This window comes from Bos indicus x Bos taurus, chromosome 3 (assembly GCF_003369695.1).
Source record: "Bos indicus x Bos taurus breed Angus x Brahman F1 hybrid chromosome 3, Bos_hybrid_MaternalHap_v2.0, whole genome shotgun sequence".
Taxonomy (NCBI): domain Eukaryota; kingdom Metazoa; phylum Chordata; class Mammalia; order Artiodactyla; family Bovidae; genus Bos; species Bos indicus x Bos taurus.
Window position 1 is genome coordinate 29,326,273 of NC_040078.1, and position 26,240 is coordinate 29,352,512.

The 26,240-nt window shown below is 44.9% G+C and overlaps 1 long non-coding RNA gene across 5 annotated transcripts in view; it reads right to left on the bottom strand.

Moving 5' to 3' along the window:
- The window catches only part of LOC113889347, a 71,455-nt gene that overhangs the window by 15,375 nt on the left and 29,840 nt on the right, over window positions 1–26,240 (bottom strand). For 2 of the 5 annotated variants that reach the window (XR_003510232.1, XR_003510234.1), the window contains exons 2-3: window positions 19,921–20,022; window positions 6,900–7,076 (exon numbers count right to left, since the gene is read on the bottom strand). The exons of 2 other annotated variants lie outside the window; for them this stretch is intronic. This is a non-coding gene — a long non-coding RNA (uncharacterized LOC113889347). The remainder of the gene's footprint in view (window positions 1–6,899; window positions 7,077–19,920; window positions 20,023–26,240) is intronic. One more of the 5 variants, XR_003510236.1, reaches the window with a different exon arrangement.

Genomic DNA, 26,240 nt, shown 5'->3' on the forward strand with positions numbered 1-26,240 from the left:
GAGAATTCCATGGACGCAATGGTCCATGGGGTTGCAAAGAGTTGGACACATCTGAGGAACTTTCACTTCACTTTTGAAGTGGAATCAAGGCGCTTGCCAGGTGGCGCTAGTGGTAAGGAACCTGCCTGCCAATACAGGAGACATAAGAGACAGGTTCGATCCCTGGGTTGGGAAGATCCCCTGGAGAAGGGCATGACAACCCACTCCAGTATTCTTGTCTGGAGAATCCCCAGGGACAGAGGAGCCTGATGAAGAGTTGGACACGACTGAAGTGACACAGCACGCACACGCGAGTGGAATCATGGGCTTCCCAGGTGGCTCAGTGGTAAAGAATCTGCCTGCAAAGCAGGCGACGAGGGTTCAATCCCTGGACCAGGAAGATTCCCTGGAGAAGGAAATGGCAACCCACTCCAGTATTCTTGCCTGATGAATCCCATGGACAGAGAAGCCTGGCAAGTTATAGTCCATGGGTTCACAAAAGAGTCGGACATGACTTAGCAACTAAGCAACAAGTGGAATCATACAGTATTTGTCTTTCTGTGATGAAATACTCACACTTTCACTTGGTATCATGTCTTCAAGGACATTACACTTGAGGATATTACAGTATAATGTAACATTACATGGACATTACAACATGGTTGTAATGTGTCAGAATATCCTTCCTTTTTAAGGCTGAATAATATTCCACTGTACATACACACAACTTTTCTATATCCATTCATCTATTACTGGACTGTGGGGTTGTTTCTACCTCTTAGCTCTTATGAATAACGTTGCACTGAACAGGGGTGAGTGATCTGGTTCTCTTTTATACTATAAGTACATTAAAAATATCCAGAAAGCAAAAAAGAACTGAAAGAATAAAGCTCCACCTTAATACAATGGCAAAAAAAAAAAAAAAAAAGTCTGCTGCCTACTTTGTCAGTCACTCTGGAAGTTGTTTCCAGTGTGAAAGTTATTTTGCATAAAATTATTAACTCAAAGCTTTCAATTCTATTTAAAGCTCCACTTTAAAGTTTGACTCTTTTTTTTAGCCCTTCGGAAGGTTTTATTATCTGAAAGTACTCAGAATTGTCTCCATTCATCTGGGAGCTCTAGAATACCTTATTCTAGAACAAGGGTGTCCAATAATTCACAGTGATATGCCAGTGAATGTTGAATGGTCAAAACTGGTCAACCCAGTTTTAGCTTTTGTTTACTTACTTTTATTAATTTTTATTGGCATTAATTGCTTTACAATGTTGTATTAGTTTCTGCTGCACAGCAAAGTGAATCAGCTATATATATATATATATATATATATTTGTATATATTTTACATACACACACACACACACCCTTTTTTGGATTTCTTTCCCATTTAGGTCATCATAGAGCATTGAGAAGAGTTCCCTGTGCTATACAGTTGCTTCTTATTAGTTACTTATTATATATATAGTATATATATGTATATATATACACACACACATATATATATCAACCCCAATCTCCCAATTCCTCCCACTCTCTTCCCCCTTGACATCCGTGCATTGTTCTCCAGGTCTGTGTCTCTACTTCTGCTTTGCAAACAAGATCACCTATACCATTTTCCTAGATTCCGCATATATACATTAATATATATAATATTTGTTTTTCTCTTCCTGACTTACTTCACTCTGTGTGACAGTCTCTACGTCCATCCATGACTCTACAAATGACCCAAATTTGTTCCTTTTTATGGCTGAGGAACATTCTGTTCTGTGTATGAACCACATCTTTTTCATCCGTTCCTCCGTTAACGGACATTTAGCCTGCTTGCACGTCCTGATTGTTGTAAACAATGCTGCAATGAACATTGCGGTGCGTGTGTCTTTTTGAATTTTGATTTTCTCTGGGTATATGCCCGGTAATAGGATTGCTGGGTCATATGGTTGTTTTATTTTTAGTTTCTTAAGGAAATGTCGTACTATTCTCCATAGTGGCTGTAACATTGTACATTCCCACTAACAGTGAAAGAGGGTTCTTTTTTTTTCATACCCTCTCCAGCATTTATTGTTTGTGGATTTTTTTAATGATGGCCATTTTGACTGGTGTGTGGTGATATATCATTGTAGTTTTGATTTGCCTTTCTCTAATAATTAGTGATGTTGAGCATATTTTCATGTGTTTGTTGGCCATCTGTATGTCTTCTTTGGAAAAATGTCTATTTAGTCTTCCACTCATTTTTTGACTGTTTTTTTTTTTTCTTTTTATATTGAGCCACATGAGCTGCTTGTATCCTTTGAAGATTAATCCTTTATCAACTGCTTTGTTTGCACGTATTTTCTGCGATTCTGTGAGTTGTCTTTTCATCTTGTTTAGGTTTCCTTTGCTGTGCAAAAATTTTTACATTTAATTAGGTTCCATGTGTTTATTTTTGTTTTTATTCAATTTTAGCTTTTAAAACCAATATACCTTTACTTAGTGGAATAGAAAGTAGGTGTGGAGAAGGTATTTGTGGGCAGAAATCTTTCCTTAAATCCATAATTCCCAACCCTTTCTCCAGTAGGGCACCCAAGCAAGAAAATCCTCTCTAACCAATGCCAGGGTGATGACGAGGTCATGCCTGCTGGCTTTAACATCACCTCTGTCTCACTCAAGAAAGCATAAAATACAAGTGAATGCAATGGCTGTTGTTATATGAGTAGCCTTGAATTTTCTCTGGTTTATTTTCTTAAGAGCAAATCATTTGTAAACTCCAGTGTTTTAACTATTAATAAAATAGAACATTTGCAACGCACCTTATGAGTGAGTCACCACACTGGTGTGGACACATTGTGGTTGAGAACTTCTGCCTTAAATGATGATGCTTGACTTATTCTGCATATTGTGCATTCAGCCTTGAAAGAGATGATGAAGGGTGTGCTTGTGGTTCCCTACTTCTTTCCTTCCAACTGGGAAAAGGCAGAGGAAGAGGAACAGAGCAGAACAGCATATTCCTTGAGGGTCCAGGAGTCTCAAACTTACTGTCAGGTTTCCTGCAACTTTGGTTATTTTGGGAGCCCTGAATGACAAGCCCCGAGTATTTGGAAGTGAAGTCATTTAACTCCTGGGAATACTGGGACAGTTGAGATAGTAGAGGTTCATGATTCAAGCATACATTTTGGAGGCAGACAAATGTGGCTTCAAGTCCAAGTTCTGCAACTTCCCAGTTTTGCAACCTTAGGGGAATTATTTAACCAGTCTGAGCCTCAGTTTTCTCACCTGCAAAATGGGTTTTTTTTAAAGTCTCTCTGAGGAAATCTGGCCCCTTCATCTGTCTAGAATCTCTTCTTTACACACTTCTTTGCTGTAGGTAATACGTGCCCTGGGGTTCACGTTGGGATGACCCTCACCCACTTGATCCTTCTAGTCACAGGGAGCCATGTGACCCAGGTCTGCCCACTCACAGAACTTCATCCCTTGGCTGCAGAGTTTAATTCCGGGAGTAGCACGTGACTCAAGCTGGTCAACCAGATTTTTCTGCTGGGGTTAGTGAGATTTTTTTTCCTACTGGAGCTGCTAAGTGGGAGGATGAAGTATGGGGTGCAGTAGGCAAATTCTCCTACTCTGTGGGGAATAGGCTGTCCAAAGAATGTAACCAAGTAGAAATAGTAGAGGTTAAAAAAGAGAGAACCCTAATGAAAGAATTTAATTTTGGGGTCCAGCTATGTCTGAAAGCTCCTCTAAGGTTCCTAAGTCTCTGAGTCAGTAAATTCCCTTCTGTGTTTAAACTAGTCTGAGCTGGGTTTATGATGTCCATCACCAGAAGTCTTGACCAGTATACGATTTGAAGGGTATTGCAGGATAACGTCAATAAAGGGATTTAAAGCAGGGTCATGGTATCACACCTTCCTCCCCAGGACAAGGCTGGGCCTCCGTCATCAGCCTTCAGGCAGGTAGAAGCCAAGAGAGCTCCTCCTTCTGCGTGTGTATGGCAGGGCAGAGCCTAGACTCCCTTCCCTTTGCTTTGCTCCATCACTATGCACATGACCCCAGAAAGAGTTGTTCTGGGGGCAGAAGTACCACCAAGTATAACTCTTTGAATGAACTGCTGACCATTTGTTTTCTGTAGCTCAGTATCCACAGTGGCCATCCTATACCTGTATGGGGTTGATTTGGTTGTAAGTTTTACTTGATTTTTACATTAAATGCCATTTATGGAACTTCCAGAATGTTATAGCTGGGAGGTACCCTACGGGAGAAATGTCTGGATTGAACACACCCTGTGGACAGAAGGGGAAGCATTGGGTCCATGGTCAGCCCCTTCCTTTAGCCACCTGGCCAAAGCAGGCCTACATCTAGTCCGCTGATCCTCAGTTCCCTCAAAGGATTCTGCCCTCCAAACACATTCAGCCAGTCTTCCTTCTCGCAGAGCACCCATCTGGTGTTACAACCCCCTAGGGTCTGCTTGACTCACAGGTAAGGTGGGTAACACCCCAGCCCAGGTGTCCTAAGCAGCAGGGCCGAGTCCCCACCTGCTTGCAACAGACTCTCCCTCCCCGACCTCGCCCCATCCAGTCCCCAGCCCACCTCCTCTTTGTCTTTTGCTCCCCATAGTTCTCTAGATCAAGCCCTTGCTACCTACCCTTGACTCCCCTGCTCACTCCCTCTTTCCTTCTCCCTCTCCCACACTCCCTACCTTCTCTCTACCCACCTCTGTTTTCTTGTCTGGTCTTGGTTGGCCTGTTATTCCTGGGAGGTTAAGTCCCAGGTATGGCAGCTATGTTCTAAAGTCAGAATTTCCCCCCAAATGATCCAATGACCAATAATTTCAACAGCTGTTAATATAGACTTTTATGTGTTTCCAAAGATTTCTGTGGACAAATGAAGAGTTATCACATTTAAGAATTAAATTCAAACTTGGCTGTGTAAGAACTGCCATAGGATCTCATTTTCTTAAAATCAGCTTTGATGCAACCTGAGTCTCCAACCCTCCAGGCTAATGGAAAATTCACCCCCTGATCCCACCTGCCCCCTCCAGGGTTAGGACAATGTCCTGGGGTTTGACACAAGGCAGGACCCTTGGGTGGAGTGGCATCATCAAAGGGCTCTTGGTGCAAGCCCCATGGCCACGTGATGGGGTGGCCCTGCTGTGCCTGTGCCAGCACTAGGCATGGTGGAGCCTCGGGGCGCAGAGCCCGGCATCCCCACAGACCCCCATCATGTCCTGACTGCTCCTATTGGGCCCCGATGCCAGCTCCTCCCAGGAGCCCCCAGCCTCTGATCCTTTTCATCTTAAAGAATTTCTAGCATCTCTCTCTACTTTTGCTTCCCCACCCTACTCTCCACCAGGCAAAAGCACTTGCCTTGGGATAAACTGGTAGCTCAGGCAGTAAAGAATCCACCTGCAATGTGGGAGACCTGGCTTCGATACCTGGGTTGGGAAGATCCCCTGGAGAAGCGAATGGCCACTCACTCTAGTATTCTTGCCTGGAGAATCCCATGGGCAGAGGAGCCTGGCAGGCTACAGTTCATGGGGTCGCAAAGAGTCAGACATGACTGAGCAACTTTCCACTTTCACTTTGGATAAACAACCAGGTCCTACTATAAAGCACAGGAAACTATACCATATTCAATATCCTGTGATAAACCATAATAGAAAAGAATATGAAAAGGAATATATATATTCGTATAACGGACTCACTTTGCTATAGAGCAGAGATTAACACACACTGTAAATCAACTATACTGCAATAAAATAGATTAAAAAAAATAACATTAGCCCTGGTATTCCACTCTGGGAGAATCCAACTTCCTGGTGGCTCAGTGGTAAAGAGCTCGCCTGCCAATGCAAAACACATGGGTTTGATCCTTGGGTCGGGAAGATCCCCTGGAGAAGGAAATGGCAATCCACTCCAGTAATCTTTGCCTGGGAAATCCCATGGACAGAGAGGCCTGGCAGCCTATAGTCCATGGTGTCAAAGAGTTGGACACAACTTAGCAATTAAACAAAACTGTAGAATCTAGCAGAATTTCCTCCAAGAGCAGAAAAGGGTGAGTCAACAAGTGGCTACTGAAATCGTACAGCACCAACCTCCCCTCTGTTGACAGGAACAAAAGGCTGGTTACTTTCTCAGGGAGAGGGGGTTGGAGAAGGAAAAACAGAGTGAGAACAAAATGCAAAATATTATCTTGGTAAATGGTTTCCTGCATGGCTCAGGAGGTAAAGAATCTATCAGCTTGCAATGTAGGAGACATGGGTTCAATCCCTAGATCAGAAAGATCCCCTGGAGAAGGGCATGGCAACCCACTGCAGTATTCTTGCCTGGATAATCCCATGGGCAGAGAACCTGGCAGGCTACAGTCCATGGGGCTGCAAAGAGTCAGACACGACTGAAGCAACTGAGCCTGCGTGCACATGCATCTTGATAAATTGCCCCGTCATGCAGAGAGACCGGTCCCTCCTCAGGAATGTCTCAGGAGGCAGATGGACAGCCTCTTCTATGTGCATTTGACCTGGGACTCCTCTAACATTTCAAGAAATAGTCCACAGAACACACCTGGGGTAATTCTGTATTAGGCATTAGCCATCTGCGGTTCCTGCCAGCATGGACCAGTTTATGACATTATCCTGTGGACACACGGAAGGACAGAGACACACATAAGTGTAGGGGCAAGGCATGGGCTGAGGGTTCTCATCCTGGCTCTGCCACTTGCACACTGTCTCTGAAGCTCAGTTTTCCCATCTGTAAAATGGGATTAGTAATAATACTGATGTAATAGGAAGGGGTGAAGATCACATGAATTCACGCACAAGAAGCATCCCAGCTTCTGGAATGTAGCTGAAAGTCAGTAGAGGGAGTGATGTCCTGGTAAGCACTGTCATGAGTCTGTCTGAATCTGAGAGGTCTGTGGGCAGCAGAGTAGCCCATCCTAGTGGGCTTGGGAGAGGTTTACCTGGCAGAGCTGAGGAGCACCAATGGGGAGCAGGGTCTGGAAGTTGGGGGAGCAGCTGGAGGAAGAATGAGGGAGCAGGGGGACTGTCATCCCTCACAGCACAGGTCCTCAGGCTGGAGCCTCTTCCACAATTGGAAGAAATGTTGTTCACAAGGCTGCTCTTTGCTCTGCAGTGACCTAGAGGGGTAAGAGTAAGGCTTAAGAGGGAAGGGATATGTATACTGATAGCTGATTCACACTGATGTACAGCAGACACTAACACAACAGTGTAAAGCAATTGTCCTCCAATTAAAACTAGAAAACAGAAAAACAAAACAAGGCTACTCTTAAGACTGCGATAAAAACAATAGCAAAAACAGTAGCGACTTCTGGAGTGCATGCAAGACTCTGAAACACTGATCCATCAACTAACAGCACAAGCCCCAGGTCTCTATCTAGCTGTTAGAACACAGCTCCACCATTGCATGGAGGCCATTGGCTCTCTAGATGAGGATGTAAAAGGACCCGAATTCGGGCAGTGTCAGAAGTGGGGGAGCAAGAAGGCTACCCCTGATCACATGGAATGAGCCTCCCCATCAAACTACCCTGACTGCCTACTCCGAAGGGGGCGGGGGTCCCATGGGCCTGGTTTCCCCCAGCCGGACCTCAAGGGCAGCTCCTGGTGGCAGGAACTGGATTGAGGTGTGGCTCAAGGCTGATGTTCAGAGGAATGGGTGCCTGATTCATTTTGGATCCTTTATACTTAGCATAGGGTGTGGTCCTTCTGTAGCTCCTCACTGAGATGGTATTGCAGGGAAAGAAGCATCTCCTGCTTCCTCGTGGCTCTTGTCCCCAGGGCTGCGAGGCTTGTCCCACTGGACAAGACATGGGCTGCTGCAAGACACAGCTTCCACTGTCCCCTCCACTCCCTGCACAGCTGGATAAGGAGCCTGGGCAAGGAGAACACTGAGCAAGGTGTGTGGGCTGCTTCTGCCCTCCTCCCTGCCCGCCACCACCCACCTCACTCCTTGCAGGGTCTCTGTCCCTTTGATTTCTTTGCAGCTGAGATTAACAGTTGTCAGTTTGAAGGCACTCTTGCTCCCAAGACACAGCCATTTTCATAGGCACAGCTGGTGCTGTGCTCGGCCCCTCCCAATGTGGCTTCAGGAGCAAAGTGTTTCAGCTGCAATGTTAGGAACAGGCTGTCGAGCATTAACAGCACATTAATTCTGAGCGTGTACAGAGAGGTACAAGTGGCACTTCTGAGCGTAGATGTTTTATTCGTATAGAATTAAGGCTGTGACAGCTTCCACCCACTGTCAGTCTTCATTCACTTTGGTTTGTGGAGCAGTGCAGGGCTGTCCTCAATAGCTTGGAGCCCGTGACAGAATCTGTGAGATACAGGGCTCTGCGGGGTGGAAAAGATGCCTCAGAATCATCAGATCAGAGATGGAGAAGGGGCTTCTGATAAGATCTAATCCCCAAGCCTTGTTTTATGACGTGACTGACCCTGAAGGCCAAAGAGGTAAAGGAAATTGGGAAAGGACACAGGGTTTATGCCAGAGCAAGGAGAACCCAGGGCTTCTTCCACTTGCACAGAATCCTTTCCAAAGACCTGTACAGTCTAGAATCCTTTTCCCTGAAATGTGTCTGCAGACAGGACCAGACTTCGGTAGGTCAGCTTTGTCTAGGGCTGGGCAGTCCTGAGCATTCAGGAATCCAGGTACAGGCGACTCAGCTACTCTGAAGCATCTTAGGACAGTCCTGTCCATGGGGCCCCACTCACTGAATGGCAGGACCATATCAGTCCACTAAACCTCCTCCTTCCTCACCTGCTCCTCCAGCTCCTATCCTATCTGCCTTGGAGAAACCACACACTATGGAGAATAAAGTGGACATTCCTTTAAAAACTAAAAAATAGGATTATCCTATAATCCAGCAATCCCACTCCTGGGCATATATCCAGAAAAGACAAATAACTCCTAATTCAAATGGGCAAAGGATAGAAATTATAACTAATAAATCAAATGGTAAATAGATGGTAAAAAAAAAAAAAAAAAACCTCTTAATTCAAAAAGACACATGCATTTCAATGTTCATGGCAGCACTATTTATAACAGCCAAGACAAAGAACCAACCTAAATGTCTATCAACAGAGGATAAAAAAGACGTGGTACATATATAAAATGGAATATTACTCAGCCATAAAAAAGTATGAAATAATGCCATTTGCCGCAACATGTATGGACCCAGAGATGATCATACTAAGCGAGAAAAGTTCAGTTCAGTTCAGTTGCTCAGTCATGTCTGACTCTTTCCGACCCCATGAACCGCAGAACTCCAGGCCTCCCTGTCCATCACTAATTCCCAGAGTCCACCCAAACCCATGTCCACTGAGTCGGTGATGCCTTCCAACCATCTTATCCTCTGTCATCCCCTTCTCCTCCTGCCCTCAATCTTTCCCAGCATCAGGGTCTTTTCAAATGAGTCAGCTCTTCCCATCAGGTGGCCAAAGTATTAGAGTTTCAGCTTCAACATCAGTCCTTCCAATGAACACCCAGGACTAATCTCCTTTAGGATGGACTGGGTGGATCTCCGTGTAGTCCAAGAGACTCTCAAGAGTCTTCACCAACACCACACTTCAAAAGCATCAATTCTTTGGCGCTCAGCCTTCTTTATAGTCCAACTTTCACATTCATACATGACCATTGGAAAAACCATAGCCTTGACTAGATGGACCTTTGTTGACAAAGTAATGTCTCTGCTTCCTAGTATGCTGTATAGGTTGGTCATAACTTTCCTTCCAAGGAGTAAGCATCTTTTAATTTCATGGCTGCAATCACCATCTGCAGTGATTTTGAAGCCCAGAAAAATAGTCAGCCACTGTTTCCCCATCTATTTGCCATAAAGTGATGGGACCAGATGCCATGATCTTAGTTTTCTGAATGTTGAGTTTTAAGCCAATTTTTTCACTCTCCTCTTTCACTTTCATCAAACAAAGACAAATATCACATGATGTCACTTATATGTGGGATATAAAAAAAATGCTACAAATTAACTTATTTACAAAACAGAAATAGACTCACAGACATAGAAAACAAATTTATGTCACCAAAGGAGAAAGAGTTGGGGGAGGGAGTTTGAGATTAACAGATACACACTACTATATATAAAACAGATAATCAATAAGGACCTACTGCATAGCACAGGGAACTCTGCTCAATATTCTATAGTAACCTATATTCAAAAGAATATATACATACACACACACACATGTATATAACTGAGTCACTTTGCTGTATACCTGAAACACTGTAAATCAACTACATTTCAATAAAAAAGTAATATAAAAAGAAAGCACACAGTTCCACTCCTGATGGGCTGGATTGGGCCCTGCCTTAAAAGCTTTCCTCTTAGAACTGGAGGGACCCTCGGAGTTCATCCAATCAGTGCCCCAGGAAGAAACTGGCCAGAGGGACCAGACTAAGGCCACACCACATGGGAGCAGCTGGCTGAGGTCAGAACTGAGGCCTCTTGACCCCAGCCTCAGCGCCCTTCCCTCCTGACCTACAACTTGGGCATGAAAACCCAGTATACTCTAAGTTCCTCTGAGTAGGGCCTAAGGACCAATCAGCTTCAGAAAGGCCCTGGGGAAACTTGCGGAAACTGCAGCTTTCTGAGGCCCATCCTGGACCCACTGGATCCAAATCCGTGGGGTGGGGACCAGGAATCTGCTTCTGATGCACCACTTCCTTTGAGAACAACTGAAGGCATGTGTTACAATCAATTGTGGAGGGTGTTGCAAATAATTTGTTACTAATAATACTTAAAGTTCTCAATTTGGGGGCATTATTTTCTTTCTGAGAAGAACAGATACAATAGCACAGCTCTCATACACTTGCAATAATAATTAGCTTCCTTGACCAGCAGAGAAAGTCAACAGCGGTGCTGCTCCGGCTACTCCATTGTGGCAGGCACGTGCCCTGAGCCTGCATTTTTCCACACTGCGTGACCAGACCCTCTAACTGTGTTTGGGCTTCCCCTCAATGTGTATCTGTGGGGAGAGATGAGTGTACCAGCTTTGGAGAGAGACGGAGCTGGATTTGAATCCACGTTGTACCGTTTCCCAGCCATCCATAAAACCCCTTGACCTTAGTCAGTTTCCTCCCGTGCAAACTAGGAATAGTAGCTCCTACCCCCGAGAGTGGCTGTGAAGATTAAACAAAAACATCCTAATGTACGTGTGTGGATAAAATGAAGGCACGGGGTGGGGGAGGGCGGGAGGGCGCATGGATCCCTGCAGCCTGCAGCAGGGCCTCTGGCATTGCCACCTGGCTTGTCGACCTTCCCCATTCAGAGGAGAAAGCCTTGTGACTGGAATTCTTGAAGAACGGCGCTTGCAGGGGGCTGTGCTTGTATTGAGTAAGACTTAACAAATGGAAGAGATAATATTAGCCGGGCCACGGCCATCTCTCCCCTTCTCGCCTTCCCTCCATCGCTCCTGTGACTGAAGCTGGGGTCCTCTCCCTTCTCCTCTTCCATCATGGAAATGTCTGTCCAGCCCTGAGTCTGCTTTGGTGAGAACAGAGGTGGGCAGAGCATCTGGTGGGAGGCTGGCTTTGGAAGAAATAAAAGACACACCTCTGACTCTTGAGAAGCTCCCAGCAAAGGAGAGAAGGAATGCTAAGCCCAATCATGTCTTACATCTTTGCTTTAATGCAATTCTACTTCGTACTCTGGTCCATCGCCAGCTCCTGTCTGGCAAGGAGACAGCATGGAGCGGCACGTGTGGGGATTCCAGTGGGCGGGCAAATCTGATTCCTACTCAGACTCTCCCCCACCACCCCTCCCTCTGCCCCCACCTTACTCCAGAGAGCGCTTACCCCTGATCTGAGCTGCTTAAAGGACTGCTCTCTTGTAGTTTCAGTATACTGATGGACGAGTGTTCACCAATAATGTCAAGCAGCAAGAAACAAATTCTCTTCCTCACTACACATCAGCCTCCTTGAGGCCTGCAGTACCTGTGACATCTCCAGAGCAAATAGCCTTTTTCTCAGTGTGTCACCTTCTCGTAATCATGGTGGAGGTCCCATGGGGGCCCCCACCCCTACTGACGTGCTCCCCAATTTCACTCACTGCACAACGAAGAAACACATTCTAAACAAGCTGAGAAACAGATATAATGAGACATCTCCATACCGGATCGTTATTCCTCAGAGCACTTGTGAAGAGAGAGGTGACCCATGGCTCTGCTTGGATCAAGAGACTCAGGAGTGGCCTGGTCAGATGAGAGCCCCAGCTTCCATCTCTGAGGGCTGACCCCAAAGAGGCATTTATCAGCAGCATCTGCTTCCCCCCTCCCCACCTTGCAGACAGCGCTCTGACTCCATGTCCGTGACCCTCTCTCCACCTTGCAGACAGCGCTCTGACTCCATGTCCGTGACCCTCTCTCCACCTGTCAGCCAAGAAGCTCATTAGGGCTTGCGAGCTCATGTCAAAGGTGGCTCTCGTCAAAGTTTGTAAGAATCAGATTGCTTTGATTATCCACGTCCTCAGAGGCAGGGTCCTCGGGGCACGGACAATTTTTTCAACTGCAGTTTATCAGGACAGGACTGAATAGCTGTGGAAGCCCTGTGAGATGATTAGAGTAATGTAGGTGGTGGGAATCACGTTGGGATGGCGTTAAAGAAAAGTTGGGTTTCTAAGCATTTTTTCGGAGAAGGCAGTGGCACCCCACCCCAGTACACTTGCCTGGAAAATCCCATGGATGGAGGAGCCTGGTAGGCTGCAGTCCATGGGGTCGCTAAGAGACAGGCACGACTGAGCGGCTTCACTTTCACTTTTCACTTTCATGCACTGGAGAAGGAAATGGCAAACCACTCCAGTGTTCTTGCCTGGAGAATCCCAGGGACAGGGGAGCCTGGTGGGCTGCCGTCTACAGGATCGCACGGAGTTGGACACGACTGAAGCGACTTAGCAGCAGCAGCATTTTTTAAAAAGTGTTTATTTATTTATTTTTGGCTGCATTGGGTCTTAGTTGTGGCACGCAGGATCTTTGCTAAGGTGTATGGGCTTCTTTCTAGTTGTGGCATGTGGGCTTCAGTGTGTGGGCTCTGTAGTTTGTGGCACACAGGCTGTCTAGTTGAGGTAGTGGGTTTAGTTGCCCCATAGCATGTGAGATCTTGTTTCTGCAACCAAGACTGGAACCTGCATCCTCTGCATTGGAAGGCAGATTCTCAACCTCTGGGCCACCAGAGAAGTCCTGTAAGCATTCTTAGCTTGTTAATTATTTAATCCCTCAGATGCACAGACACCTAATAGAGGCAACCCAAAGATACACTTGGTAACCACAGAGAGCTGGACTTGGATTAAAATCTTGCAGTTGATCCGTGCGTTAACAGCAGACAGCCCCTCCTCCTTCCAGGCAGTACGGAGGCTTCACAAGGGCTCAGGCTGGGATAGGTTTTTTCTGTTGACATTTTCCTTTCCAAGAACCCACTGTGGCTGAGTTGGCTCAGCCTCCCCCATGGTGCCTGGAGAAAGGGGGGCACATTGCAGGGGAGCCAAAGCCCCCACCTCATCACTGCTACCTCTCATAATGACAGCTCACAGATGCCCCCTAGAGAACTCGGGCTCTTTGTCCTCAGCAGCCTCCATCAAGTCCCAGCTGCCTGACTCCAGGAAGCATTCCGACTGTCCCTCAAACTTCTGGGTTAGGGTTAGGTATCTCTCCTCTGTGCTTCCCTGCCACTCCAGGCTCACTTTTAATGGCTTCGTTTTACAAATACAAAGTACTTGCAAAGCACTTTTAGGAATATTTACTCATTGAATGATTGATGATTTACTCATTGAAGATTGAAGGCAGGAGGAGAAGGGGAAGACAGAGGATGAGATGGTTGGATGGCATCACCGACTCAATGGACATGAATTTGAAAAAACTCTGGGAGTTGGCGATGGGCAGGGAAGCCTGGCATGCTGCAATCTATGGGGTCACAAAAAGTTGGACATGACTGAGTGACTGAACTGAACAGAATTCATTGAATGGGGGCATCCCAGGTGGCTCTCGTGGTAAAGAACGAGCCTGCCAATGCAGAAGACTTAAAAAGATGTTGGCTTGATCCCTGGGTTGGGAAGATCCCCTGGAGGAGGACATGGCAACCCACTCCAGTATTCTTGCCTGGAGAACCCTTTGGACAGAGGAGCCTGGTGGGCTACAGTCCACAGGGGCACAGAGTTAGACACAACAGAAATTACTTAGCACGCACAAACTCATTGAATTTTCATAACAACCAAGAATGTAGTTACAAATATGATGCCTCTTTTATAGATCAGGGAGGAAAAAAAAAAAAAAGACACAGAAAGACTGAACAATTTGCTGAAGCTCACACAGCATGTAAATGGCAGGGTCAGAGTTCAAATGCAATCTGGTTGCAGAATCTGGGCTCTGAACCACTCTGTTAAACTGTGTGTACCATGCCATCAAATGCCTTGTAGAATAGTCTCTTTACAGATCTTTTCTCCCTCACCAGCCTGTGAGTTCAATTGGAACTGGAATTCACCACCAGATACACAGTAGATGCTCCAAAAACTTTAGGGAATAACATGCCCAGTGTACGAACAGTCCTGCCTAGAGTCAAGCAGGAGTATATATCAGCCAGTAATTTTCTCCTGGTGCCAAGAAGGGGGCTCCAAAAACAGAGACAACACTTCCTGCCCAAAAGGAATTTTGTTGGTTTTAACAGCTCTTTCCTATCAGCACATTGATTTCCTTTGGGGAAATTACCTGTTTCCTGCTGGGTAACAGATTGGCAGGATTGTAAAAGGAGGTGACCTGTCCTCCTCCAGCCAGGGAGGGCATGGACCCCAAGTTAGGCCAGCTGCACTCTATTTTCCCGGACTTTGAATTTGGAATAGAGTAGCACATGAATGGAAGCACCAGTGGAGTGCAGGCCTGCCTGTTCCCTCTTGCCTTGTCTCAGCCCCATCTGGATGTTTGCGCTCTGCATCTGCCTTCCTCCCCATGCCCAGTCGTCACCTCTGCACCTTGACCTTGGCTTATTTTGCACTTGAGTCTATTTGGTCTGGCTAGGCCTGACACCTTGGGCTCCAGTGAGCTTGCACTACTATACAACTATCCTATCTGTGGACTTCCCTGGTGGCTCAGGGGTAAAGAATCCGCCTGCCAATGCAGCAGACATGGGTTCAATCCCTGGTTTGAGAAGATCCCCTGGAGAAGGAAATGGCAAGCCGCTCCAGTATTCTTGCCTGGGAAATCCCATGAACAGAGAAGCCTGATGGGCTACAGTCCATGGGGTTGCAAGAGAGTCGGACACGACTTATCAGCTAAACAACAAACAACAGCATCCTATCTGTACATTTGCTGTGGGTCACACTGCCACCTGGCTTGTTCTTGCTCTGGACATGTTCTTACCCAGCATCCTGTTCAGGCCCTCCCTGGCCTCTCCTTCAGCCAGAGTTTCTTGCTGTGTTCACTGACCTTCAGGGCACCATCCCAGGGTGGGGATGGTGGGGCAGAGACCAGGGGAGAGGCTGAGTGGGAAATCGACTGGCGCCACTTTCATCTGTCTTATATATTCAAGTTTTACTTATGACTTCAGTTAAAAGAAAAAACCCTCTACCTATGAAAAAAGTTTGCAGACCATTATCTTAGATCTTTCTGAAGCCATCAGCTTATTTCTGCCTGTTGTTCTAGCATTCAAGCTTTCCATTTACTCAGAACTCAGTTAACCATTTCTTTATATGTAGTTAGTGCCTACTCTGTGCCAGGGGCTGTGCTGGCTGCTTGGAAGCCAGCTGAGGAAAGAGTCTCAGTCCTCAAAATGCTGGTGAGCTAGAGTACATACATGTTTGCGTGCTGAGTTACTTCGGTCATGTCTGACTCTTTGTGACTCTATGAGCTAGAGCCTGCCAGGCTCCTCTGTCCATGGGATTCTCCAGGCAAGAATACTGGAGTGGGTTGCCATGCCCTCCTCCAGAGGATCTTCCCAACCCTATGTCTCCTGCATTGGCAGGCAAGTTCTCTTCCACTAGCACCATCTGGAAAGCCCCCATGAGCTCCTCAAGTTTAATATTCACACAAACCACCTGGGGATCTTTTAAAATGCAGATTTTGATTCTGTTGATCTGAGTTAGGGCCTGAAATTCTGCCTTTCTAACCAGTTCTCGGAGAAGGCAATGGCACCCCACTCCAGTACTGTTGCCCGGAAAATCCCATGGATGGAGGAGCCTGGTAGGCTGCAGTCCATGGGGTTGCTAAGAGTCAGACACGACTGAGCGACTTCACTTTCACTTTCCACTTTCATGCATTGGAGAAGGAAATGGTAACCCACTCCAGTGTTCTTATCTGGAGAATCCCATGGACGGAGAAGCCTGGTAGGCTGCAGTCCATGGGTTCACACAGAGTTGGACACTACTGAAGCGACTTAGCAGCAGCAACCAGTTCTCAGATGATGGAATCAGGAACCCAGTGCTCCTTCTTGCCCTCTGGGATGCTTTTAACATTCTTTTTCTTCTTCTTTTTTTTTTTTTTTATATGTGCACACTGCTTTATTTATTTACTTACTTTTGGTTGTGCTGAGTCTTTGTTGCTGCTGCTGCTGCTAAGTCACTTCAGTCGTTTTCAACTCTGTGTGACCCCAGAGACGGCAGCCCACCAGGCTCCCCCGTCCCTGGGATTCTCCAGGCAAGAACACTGGAGTGGGTTGCCATTGCCTTCTCCAATGCATGAAAGTGAAAAGTGAAAGTGAAGTTGCTCAGTCGTGCCCGACTCTTAGCGACCCCATGGACTGCTGCCCACCAGGCTCCTCTGTCCATGGGATTTTCCAGGCAAGAGTACTGGAGTGGGGTGCCATTGCCTTCTCCGATCTTTGTTGCTACCTGTAGGCTTGCCCTAGTTGCAGAGAGCAGGGGCTACTCTCTAGCTGCAGTGCACGGGCTTCTCACGGCGTTGTCTTCTTCTCTTGTAAAGGAGGACAGGCTCTAGGTGCACAGGCTTCAGTAGTTGTGGCACATGGATTCAATGGGATCTTCCTAAACCAGGGATCAGACCTGTGTCCTCTGCATTGGCAGTCACACTCTGGAATGCTTTTACAAATCCTAATGTGGGACCTCCATGGTGGGCCAGTGGCTAAGACTGCACTCCCAATGAAGGAGGCCTGGGTTCGATCTCTAGTAGGGGAACTAGATCCCACGTGCTGCAATTAAGACCTGGCACAGCCAAATAAATAAATAATATGTAGGCCATCATTAAATCAACATCTGTAATTTTTAAATATTCTTAATGATTTTAATGTGTAGCTAAGTGGTTCTTAAACCACTGATCTATAGGGGAAGACAGACTATTGGCTTCCTATATCTGCTGTAACAAACTGCCACAAGCTTAGTTATTTAAAGCAACACAAATTTATTATCTTACAGTTTTGGGAATCAAATTTAAAATGGGTCTCACTAAAATGAAGTGTTGGTAAGTATTGCTTTCTAGAAACTTTCAGGGAGAACCTGTTTTCTGGCCTTTTCTAGCTTGTGCAGGCTGGCACATTCCTTGGCTTGAGGTTCCTTCAATCAGCTCTGATGGAGTCTCTCTCACCTTGTATCACTCTGACTCGCCTGCCTTTCTCTCTAATTTATAAGGACTCTTGGGATTCTACTCAATACACACAGATAATCCAGGATAATAATCCCATCTCAAGGCCAGCTATTAGTAATACAGCATAATTTATTAACAAATTCTGGGGATTAGGACATGGATGCCTTTGAGGGAGCCATTATTCGTCTACCACACACACTGAATGAGGTAAAGTAGCACAGTCTGGTTCTGCCTTGAAGGAGGTGTACACTGGTCAGGTGGTTCTTACTCAATCTTGGAAAAGGAAGAAGAGGAGGAGGAGGAGTCGGTAAGACTTTCTGAAGGAAAGTACTGCAGTTGACTCAGGCTGGATCTTGAGAGCTGATTGTTAAATTTCCAGAAGTGGTACCCAAAACAACCCTTGGTAGCTTGAAACCAGTCACAGAAGAATATTTACATCATGAAAGTGTTAGCCATTTAGTTGTGTCTGACTCTTTGTGACCCGACGGACTACAGCCCGTCAGGCTCCTCTGTGCATGGAATTCTCCAGGCAAGAATACTGGAGTGGGTAGCCATGCCCTTCTCCAGGGGATCTTCCCAACCCAGAGATTGAACTCAGGTCTTCTGCATTGCAGGCAGATTCTTTACCATCTGAGCTACCAGGGAAGCCCCACTGGCAAATACTACAAATTTCTTTTCCAGAGATCCAGTTGTTAAACATTTAACAGCATGCCACTGAGGAGGTGCCCCAGAGTCTTAAAAAAGTAGACATCAACCATCAAGGTAGATAAAGCACTTGCCTTTGAAGTATATCTGCTGTCATCAAATATAGTATAAGCTTCCACTGGACAAATCACAAATTTCCATGCCTCTAGAGTAGGGATTCTCAAACTTTAACATGCACACAAATTACCTGGGGATCTTGTTAGACCTGACTTAGGAGGTCTGGGATGGAGCCTGAGATTCTGCTTTTCTAACAAACTCCTAGGTAGTGTCCATAATGCTGGTCCTAAAACATAAACATACTTTGAGTAGCAAGATTCCTGAAAAGTGGTCTCCAAAAGTGATCACAAAACATTCCATTTGGATCTAGAGAAGATGATTCTAAAATTTCTATTTCTTATATTTTATTTACCAAAGAAGCCATTATTTTGTGTACAGTGGGAAGAACATTGTTAAAGCTATACCATTCAAACCATTACATGCTATCAGTTGTAGGATACATCCTAATTTCAGATATATTAAAATACAAAAAAAAATCATCTTTGAATCAATTAAATGCACTGTTTGTATTTTATTGTTAAAAAATAAGGTATTACACTTAGCATTATTTAATATTTTAATGACACCAGAGCCCTTACATGGCCTACATGTTGGACAGTTCTGAATCTTGAATGGTCCAGAAAGACTCAGAAGCAAAAGTGGGAGCCCCACACCCAGAGGGTCCCCACAGAAGTGGTATCCTCACCTGTCAACATACTTTTTTGTTTCCCCCATAATATTTAGTTTTTATTGAGTTAGAGATTATGATATCTAGTTTTAGCCAAAAGAGCCCTCGTAAAACAGACAAATGGTTTAAAAGGATTCCTGTGGTTAGAAGTTAACACCAATAATAGAAGCCTGAATGAGCAATAAGAAAGCAGAACTGACATTTCTGCTCCTGATATGCATTCTGCATCTGCCACATTCCGCTAAAACACTGATGATCTAATCAGGTCTGACAAGACATTGCCAAAAACCAAAAGAAGAAAAAAGGAAGAAATGATCAGGAACACTCTGAAATGTGGGTTCACATTCAGTTTTATTAGGGATGAATCCCACCCCTGGGAACTTGGAGTGTTCGTTGGTTACGGTGATGCGTGTGCGTAATTCACACTAGGAAGAGCGGGTCTGCTCATTGCAAGAGCCCAAGGACCCTTACTGATGGAGCTGCCACCAGCTCAGAGCTCTGGAGGCTCTCACACCAGCAATTAATTGCCCTGGTGTGAAAGTGTTACATGTTTCTTTGGTTTCCAACTCATTGGCCCAAACCACCATGTGAGCCCAAACACAAGGAGAGCTGGAAATGCCATCCTGGCAGATGGGACCACTAACTGCCCTGGCTCCTGATTCCTCAGTCTTCTCCCGTTGTGCTGTCTCCTGCGCGTTTGAGGTCACAATCATTGCAAAATACAGACAAATCTGGATGCTCTCTGCCAGAGAAAGCTCCCCAGACAAACCTGTATAGCTCAGAAAAAAATCCTGCCTGGCCTTCTAAAGGTATTTGAGTATGAAGATGTCTAATGTTTGGAGAAATTGCAAAGTTTCTGAACAGATGATACAGTCAAATCATGAAGACAACCTACAGGGCCTTCAAAACTTGCCTGTCTCCCAAGTCAGCACTGTTCTGTGCCGGAAAATGACTGCATTCCTCTTAGCCTACACCAAAACCTGAGCTAAAAAGAGATCTTTCCTTACCCTTCCCTTCCTGGCTCCAGTGGCATGAAGAGTAAACAGACTTGGTCAATATCACACTGAAGAATGGATTTAATCAGTGAAGAGGATCATGTCAAGCAGAACCTGGAGGCAAGGAAAAAAAAAAAAAAATCCCAGTGCAGATCATTTGTCCAAAGAGAATCCAGAGTTACAAGGGAAAGTTTTCCACCTACAAAGATTACATATACATTCTGATTTTTAAGAGCACCAGGTGCTATGATAAGCATGGCAGGAAAAAAAACTTCTTGGTGATACCATTGGAAGGTGTCAGAGCTGAGTCTTATAGGAAGCAAACTTCATTCACATTTAATACTGAATAAATGAGGGGGAAACAAATGGCGATGTTTAATTAGGAGGTAATTATTCATCCACAGTGGGATCTCAGCGCCATTGTGTTCATTAGAGGAACATCATCTCTTCATTAGCAACCGGAGTCGTGTCCCAGTTTTACCTGCCTGGGGGCCAGTGATGTTTGGAAGAAGCAGCAGCCACTCCTCAGGGAGGAGACAGCATGATGGGCAAGGAATAGCAGCTCTTGCAGGATTTACAGTAATGCTGGGGGCTGGCAACCTCGTGAGCAGATGAATAAGCGAGTCTTTGCTTTGAGGAGTTGTGTTGGGCCAAGAGTGTGACCAGTTTGGCCTATTGAATTAGTACCAAAGCTGGGATTTAAAGACATTTATTTATATTTACAAAGCAGAAAGGGACTCACAGACTTAGAGAACGAACTTATGGTTGCCTGGGGGAGGGATGATGGGGGAAGGGATAGTTAAGGAGTTTGAGATGGACATGTACACAGTGCTATATTTAAAATGGATAATCAATAAGGATCTGCTGTATAACACAAGAAACTCTACTCAGTGTCATGTGGCAGTCTGGATGAGAACAGAGTTTGGGGAAGAATGCATGCCTGCATAGGTATGGCTGAGTCCCTTTGCAATCTACTTGAAACTAACACAACATTGTTAATCGTCTATACCCCAATACAAAATAAAAAGTTAAAAAAGATAAAGACATTTATCTAAATATGAAACTTTTGGAGGACTTAGCAGTCTCTTCTTAAAAGTCCTTCTGATACCCATGACATTTTCACAGAACTAGAACAAGTAACTCTAAAATTTATATAGAACCATGAGAGACCCAGAATTGCCAAAGAAGTCCTGCACAAAAAGAACAAAACAGGAGGCATCTTTCCAAACTTCAGACAAAACCACCAAAGCTACAGTAGTCAAACCAGTGTGGCACTGGCACAAAAGCAGACATACAGATCAATGGAACAGAATAGAAAGCCCAGAAATAAACCCACACACCTACGGACAATTAATCTTTGACAAAAGTGGCAAGAATATACAATGGGGAAAAGACAGCCTCTTCAGCAAGTGATGCTGGGAAACTGGCACAGCCACACATAAATCAATAAAGCTAGAACATACCCTCACACTATACACAAAAATATACTCAAAATCGCTTGAAGACTTAAATATAAGACATGACACCATAAAACTCCTAGAAGAGAATATGAGCAGAACACTCTCTGACATAAATTGTACCAGTGTTTTCTTAGGTCATCTCCCAGGCAATAGAAATGAAGGCTAAAATAAACAACTGGGACCTAATCAGATTTATAAGCTTTTATAAAGCAAAGGAAGCCATAAACAAAACAAAAAGACAATCTATGGATTGGGAGAAAATATTTGCAAATGATGTGACCAACAAGGGCTTAATTTCCAAAATATACAAATAGCTCCTACAATTCAATAACAGAAAAATAAACAACCCAATAGAAAAGGCAGAAGACCTAAAAAGAAATTTCTCCAAAGAAGACATACAGATGGTCAGTAGGCACATGAAAAGATGCTCAACATCACTAACTATTAGAGAAATGCAAATTGAAACAGCAATGAGGTACCACCTCACAACAGTCAGAATGGCCATCATGAAAAAGTCTGCAAATAGTAAATGCTGAAAAGAGTGTAGAGGAAAGGGAATGTAAGTTGGTGCAGCCACTGCGGAAAACAGTATGGAGGTTCCACAAAACACTAAAAACCAGAGTTGCCATATGATCCTGAAACCCCACTCCAGGGCATATCCCCACCATGATACTGTAATTCAAAAGATATATGCATCCCTATGTTCATAGTACCACTATTTGCAATAGCCAGTACATGTAAATGGACTTCTCTGGTGGCTCCGATGCTTAAGAATCTGCCTGTAATGCAGGAGACCGGAGCTTGATCCCTGAGTTGGGAAGATCCCCTGGAGAAGGGAATGGCAACCCACTCCAGCATTCTTGCCTGGAGAATCCATGGACAGAGGAGCCTGATGGACTACAGTCCATGGAGTCGCAAAGAGTTGGACTGAGCTGCTAACACACACACACACACACACACACACACACGTAAACAACCTAAATGTCTATTGATAGATGAATAGATCAAGAAGATGTGTTGCTGCTGCTGTTGCTAAGTCGCTTCAGTCGTGTCCGACTCTGTGCGACCCCAGAGACGGCAGCCCACCAGGCTCCCCCGTCCCTGGGATTCTCCAGGCAAGAACACTGGAGTGGGTTGCCATTTCCTTCTCCAATGCATGAAAGTGAAAAGTGAAAGTGAAGTCGCTCAGTCGTATCCGACTCCTAGCGACCCCATGGACTGCAGCCCACCAGGCTCCTCCATCCATGGGATTTTCCAGGCAAGAGTACTGGAGTACTCTTTGCCATTGCCTTCTCTGAAGATGTGTTAGATAGATACAATAGAATATTACTCAGCCATTAAAAAGAATGAAGTAATACCATTTGTAGCAACATGGATGGACCTATAAATTATCATATTAAGCAAAGTAAGTCAGAAAGAGAAAAACAAGTACCATACAATATCACTCATATGTGGAATATAGAACAAATGGACATATCAACAAAACAAAAACAGATTCATAGACATAAGAACAGACTTGTGGTTGCCAAGGGGAGGTGGTGGGGGAGGGAGGGATTGGGAGTTTGGGATTAGTAGATGCAAACTGCTGTATACAGGATGGATAAACAAGATCCTACTGTGCAGCACCGAGAATTACATTCAATATCCTGTGATAAACCATAGTGGAAAAGAATACATATGTAAGTGTGTATGTGTGTATGTATAATTGAGTCACTTTGCTACACAGCAGAAATTAAACACAGCATTGTAAATCAACTATACTTCAATTAAAAAAAAATCCTCCTGGAAATACCCAGACAAGGTTATAAGCCTTGTTGCTGTGTGTGCTACATCCTTATACCTATTATAGTGCTGTTGTTATAATAGCATAATTGTGTAAGCATGATTGCTTACTTGTTCTCTGCCCACTGGACTATAAACTCCCGAGAAGGGAGATTGCATCCTATTCAGTGCTATCCCCTGGGGTGTGACACATGGCACTCAGGTGATGTATTTGATTGAAAGGATGGGTAGATGGGATGACTCATTTCAAGCCCTCAGTTGAAAACTCTTTTGAAATGCCATGGAGGACCTAATGCTGAGCTGTGTGGGCTTTGTTTAGAGCAGGGCTCTTGGTACCCCAAGGGAGGGGGTGTGGTTCCTGCATGGGATTCAGGATGAAGTAGATAAACTTGATGAAGTTGAATACAATATTTTATGTACATGCTCATTTTTTTTTTTTTTAGAGAAGGTGCTCAGAGCTTTTTATCAGCTTTTCGAAATGATTCATGACCACAAAAAAAGCATAAGAAATTCATGTGCTTATGTAATCTTTGGCCTTGACCTTTGTGGAGGAGGAAGGATGGGAATGAGCTCTGGTTTTGCAGGGCAGCACCAGCCATCTGCGGGAGATACTGAGTGGTAGACAGTCACTCTCAGGCCCTTATCCTCTGCAGACCATGTGTCACTCTGCCCGGTGTGTCTTCTTCCTTAAAACAATGAGAGCAACACAGGTCTAAGATGGAGTTGCAATCTTGGAGTTTGACCATTTTGGATTTTAGAAGGCCATGGGCAGCAGAAGAGACCTTAGAAAATGGCAAAGAGAAGTAATCAGAAATGCTGGATCCAAGGGAGATGGAAAAATTGCCTCGTGATCCATGAAGAACTGCTGTGTGGGGAAGGCTCTGGAGGATAAAACTGGGCTCCAGAGGTGAATGTGGCAGAAAGTTCATTTCTGTCTTTACAGAAGAAGAACCTTCTCCTAGTTAAAACTGCTTAAAAACAGAATGGTCTATCTTCTCAGGTAGTGAGTTCCTTGTCAGAGAAATTCAAGCAGAGGCTGAATGATCAAATACCAGGAATACAGTGGGAAGGGGTTTTAATTCTAAGGCTCTGAGTTTTCTCTTCAGTCTTTGCTTCTCAAGTAATTCTATTCATTTTGAAAAGCATTTCATTTTTCTTAATTTGGTCTCTGTAAGAGATTCTCTTTCACCAGCCTCACCCACAGTTTCTAAGCTTTTGCCTTCAAGTTGAAGTCAAGGGCTTGTGCAGGCTAGCTGACTCCAAATAAACTGATAAGATTCTGAGCAAAATCTCTCTGGAAAATGTACTGAAATATATTTTTCTAAACTATGAAACAGATAAGCAAAATAGCTTTTATTTCGATGTGCTGTTTTCTTGAACACCCTAAAAGCACCGACTTTTGAAGAGTGAGCTGTCAAAGCCAGTCTCTGAAATTAATAGAATGCAATTTTCCACCATTTGTGAAAATTTTTTGGCTTTTCTATGCATATGAAAGTCATAGGGATGAGCAGAAGCAAAACTACTAGCCAGGAGGTTATTTTGACAAGCTTCCTCCAGCCATCCCTCTATTGCCTTTTCATGATCACAGCTTTTTGTTTTGCACTGAATACCAATAAAATAAAAAATGAGAACACGTGAGAGAGAAGACCAATGACACAATGTTCAGCCAACAATGCACAGAGAATAAAAATGTTCTTCAATTTTAGACAAAGAGAGAAGAATTTGGTTAAGGGCAAAAAAAAAAAAAAAAATGTGGAGCTTTATAAAAAGCAGGGATAGGGAATACTGTAACTTTTCAGAGCCACACAGAAATTCATCTAGAATGTAATATATCCTGAAGCATTGTGGGCATACAACTCCAGCTCAGATCCTTGCTTCTTGGGGGCTCTGTTTGGCTAAGTTTCTCTTTCAGACTTAGAGCTTAGCCCCTTAATTCTGAAGGATCCTGATCTTTTCTGATCTTGCTTCAAGCATACGATGCTTTTGAACTTGTCTTTGCATTTGCTTTTTCCTCTTCCTGGGACATCTGATCCCTACGGCCAATTCACTGAGACCACTCTAACTAGAAGCCAGCTCCCTCAGCTCCCAAGGGCCAGACACCATCAATAACAACACCCTTTTCATTTATATCAAAACACATCTCATTTTCTTACACTATCTTGTATATTTATTTATGTACTTATGTATTATCTGTCTTCCTCGGTTGAAATTTAATCTCCATAAAAATCCGTGCCTGTCAGGTTCACAGCACGTGCCCAACACCATGTGCCCTCCCTTGACCCAGACCTTGGGTCAGTGCCCTCACTCCTTTTGCCACTTTCAGATGGTTTTCCCTCTTTCCTTCTCAGAATTCTCAGCTGCTTTGCAGCACAGGTCGTCAGACGATTCTACTCAGTATCCTCCCTTTTTGCAACTGTCACTGTCCCTGCTGGGCCTCCCAGGTAGCTCAGTGGGTAAAGGATCCACCCGCAATGCAGGAGACACAGGTTCGATCCCTGGGTCAGAAAGATCCCCTGGAGGAGGGAATGCCACTCCATGGGGTGGCAGAGTTGGACACGACTGAAGCGTCTAAGCAGGAATGCACAGTCCCTCCTAAAGACCTCTCCTGTTCACTGACTATGTTATCATCTGGCTTACTTGTCCTCTCTACCTGTCATGATTCCTGGTGACTTCCACAGCCATATCAAAGTCTCTGGCCTTTCAGCTCATCAGCTTGTTTACTGCCCCAGTCCCATCTTCCTGCTTAACCACCTGCTCCCATTCATCTTTACCTATAATGTGACTATCACTCCTCACTCTCCATTCCCCAGCTTGTGCCTGCCTCGTGCCTTACCCGGCTTAGATTCTCGGGTCCATCCATGGAAGTATCACCTTGCATCCTTGTAATAAACTCTCTTGCCCCTATCTCTTTCTTAGTATTTGGCTGGCAAAAGTCCAGTCCTGATTAAATCCAACTCTGCCTACTCCTCCCTGCAATCATGGCTAAACCTCCCCCGCCCCGCCCCCACAACCCGTATTGATTTGTCTCATTTTAAATTCATGACCATAAACATCAAGTGGGCCCTCAGTGCCTCTGGGAAGTGCTCCTAC